General features: G+C 38.8%; 1 protein-coding gene across 1 annotated transcript in view; it reads right to left on the bottom strand.

Moving 5' to 3' along the window:
• The window catches only part of LOC103462961 (suppressor of cytokine signaling 1-like), a 20,814-nt gene extending 17,837 nt beyond the window's left edge, over nt 1-2,977 (bottom strand). The window contains exons 1-2 of the mRNA XM_008406037.2: nt 2,774-2,977; nt 297-389 (exon numbers count right to left, since the gene is read on the bottom strand). The gene's annotated coding sequence lies outside the window, so the exon portion shown is untranslated. The remainder of the gene's footprint in view (nt 1-296; nt 390-2,773) is intronic.
• Nucleotides 2,978-3,202: the final 225 nt, after the last annotated feature.

Raw genomic sequence — 3,202 nt, 5'->3', positions numbered from 1 at the left:
TTTTTATTAATACTGAAGGTACCATAGTTGCTTGATTGTGCTATAAAGTGGCACTATCTGCCTGGAAAAGAAATAATACTGCCATTTAAAAAAAAGTTTACTTTTCCTTCCACTTTATAAGTATGCATTATTTGTGATGCCCTATCACATCTGATCCCAACTAAATAAACTGAAGTTAGTGGCTTTAGTGTACAAAATGTGAAAAAATGTAAAGTATAACAATTCTTTTTCATGCATTGTTATACTGGACTCTATATCTGTTTTAAACATGTGCTGTATTTAAGTGCATTATGTACATTTCTGCGGCCCTGCAGTGTGTAGCTATTGAAGTATTTCCTCCAACCGGTCAGATGCACAGATGAGGGTCCTTCGATGCCAAACAGCTGCTTCTGAAACACATTAAAGATTTCTCCTCTCAGGACAACAACATATATCAATCACAACGTAAAAGCATGAAAAGAAAAAACCTGTAAGCCACAGCAATTAAAGAAGTATGGTAACATGATCACTTCCTGAACAGAATTAAACATGATGACTGTCAAGCAAAGCAGTTTCACCGTCAAAATGAATCTGAAAGCAACAGATGGATGAAGAAGTTGTGCAGATGCTGGATGTGACTATGAACAAGAGGTTCTGCTTGGTTCTCCTCTGCCTGTCTGTCTTTAAAGCAGACGTGTCCAAGAGGAGATTCTTGAGTCTGTTTAGTAATTGTTCCGTCTCTGAGCTAATAAAGGCTCTAAGTTAACAGGACAGACGGTCAGACAGTACATCAATGTATGTGTGATGGTCAGGAATGACGTGTTGTTCTGACAACTGGTCACCTCTGAATCTGAGGCCCAACTTAAATGTTCCATTACTTTATTACTCAAACATTTTCAGTCAAATTTTCAAATTTATTTATACAAAAATCCTGAAAATTACTACATTTTGAATATTACATTTTTAAAGCTTATGCAGTCTATTCCGCACCTTGCAAAAGTAAACTTTTTAAATTGATTTACAAATACAAATCTGAAAAGTGTGGCTTACATTTCTATCCAGCCCCTCTGACTCAGCTCTAAAAGCTTTCCTCTGTTCCTGCTCAAGAAATTCTTTCCCACAGCATCATGCTGCCACCACTAGTTCATGTTTTAGTTTAGTTATAATTAATTAGAAGCCTGGACATTTCCTTCTTTTGTCATGTCACAGCCTCAAACTTAAGTGTATTTTCTCACACAAGGTTGTACATAGCTTTGGAATGGAAGGACATTTTTACATAGTTTGTATATTTTTTCCACATCTAAAAACCTGAAATCTGTGGCATGTGTGATCCTCCTTAAAATACCCTTTTACAGAAATGTCAGATTTTGGGTTATGTCTTTATGTAAAAACTGGGGCTTTGGTCATTCTTCTTCTTCTAGTTCAGTCTGACTGCATGGAGAGTATAATCTGTCAAAAACTATGGTAACGTTTGGCCACAAATTGTGTTAATTGGATTAAGGTCTGGACTTTGACTGGACCATTGTTACACATGGCTACACTTTGATCTAAGCCATTCTGATGAACTCTGAAAATCATCCTCACAGCATGATGCTGCCAACATTTTTCCACAGTGTAGATGGCATGTTCAAGTTTGTGGTTGTCACATTTTTTCCACTTTCAGCTTCAATTGTCTCACTAATGAAGACCTCAAAGAACAGTTGTACTGATAATGAGATTAAGTTGCACACAAGTGGAATCTGATAACTAATTAGATGAGTTTTTGTTTATGAGTATCAGATAAAAGGAAAAATGATTAAGAATCTTAACATAGAATGTTCAGTCCTATTTCTGCTCGCTCCGGTCCAGGAGAGTTTAACAGGTTGGGGATGGGAGGGAGGGGCACAATCAATCTATGTAGAAATAATAATATTACTCAACGTATTAACCAGTCATCTTTTAGCTACAACAGTATTACTCAACTCAGTCAGTACGTCTGGGGGGATCTGTGGCCATAACTTTGGGAAATAAAAAGTAACTGTCTCCAAATTCTCAAAAATTATTATGTGTGATAGCATACTAGACATTTCCTTAATCCAGTAATCTGTCATATTTTACATTAGAACGGGATTTACCAAAAACTCTGATCTTTTCAGGAAGTCTTTATTTTGGTGCCCTGCTGTCAGATAGCTTCCATCCTCTTGTATCAGAAATGAAAAATTATAAATGCACACAACGTGTTGGAAACCTGTTTGTTTACTGACTGTTATTTGTCAGGCTTAAGAGACAAAAGTTGGAAAAAGATCCGTTTCTCTTCACGTTTAAGATAACGCAAAACAACGTAAAAAGACCTCCACACAAGACCTCGTTTATTTATTAATTTTTAAATTTTGATAGCTGCCGATTAAACTGAAAGTTACAACATTGACATGATTATATGAGTAGTTTTTACTGAGAAATGGATCAAAAGCGCCGTGAAAATGGTCAGATCCGCCGGATCCACCTCTCTGGCTGCAATGCGCGCTCCCGACACAGGGGGGCAGAATTTCACACAACACCGGCAATGACCCCCAATGCCCGCTGGGCCTGAGTCAGACAGGAGGACGCTTCTCATGCTGTCCAGGTTCAGGAGTAGTTCAACGTGTCCCATGTCCTGCTGTCTTATTTTCTTCTTGACCATCCAGTTTGCTGTATGACTGATGACGGACCAGGTATTCTGACCATCTCACTCCTTCTGTGTGGAGAGTCTTGCAGCACCGACTCCTGCTGTTTTCCATCGTTATAAGAGAAACGGCATATATTTCTGAGATCTTACCTTCACCTCTGTGATGAGATGCCCGAAGCTGGTGAGGGGGATCCGGGTTTTCACAGGAGATGTTGGCATTTCTGCAGACAGTTTAAACCAAAATCTACTGCCTGCTCTTAAAACATGTTTCCTCTTTTATACAAGCGCTGTTGAATGATAATTACATAAAGTGACTTCGCTGACGAAAATCACCTCCGGACCAATCCCGTGCCTCTATAAGAACAGCTGACCTATAAGCTACGACCTGGTAGGCGGGTCTTTGAGGGAGTTATACAAACTGTGAAGTGACTGCTGTTCTTAAAAGTAACCACCAGAGGACGTCAAATTCCAACATATCTACACTAGTGCCTCATCTTGCTCTCTCAGGGCAGCAACAATCTTTTTTGTTTTCTTTTTAAATTTTTTTGCTTCTCCCACCGATCCCTCCACTGAATGTAT

The sequence above is a fragment of the Poecilia reticulata genome, linkage group LG1, assembly GCF_000633615.1.
Source record: "Poecilia reticulata strain Guanapo linkage group LG1, Guppy_female_1.0+MT, whole genome shotgun sequence".
Lineage (NCBI taxonomy): Eukaryota > Metazoa > Chordata > Actinopteri > Cyprinodontiformes > Poeciliidae > Poecilia > Poecilia reticulata.
The sequence above is the reverse complement of the archived record's forward strand: the minus strand, read 5'-3'. Positions and strand labels throughout refer to the sequence as shown.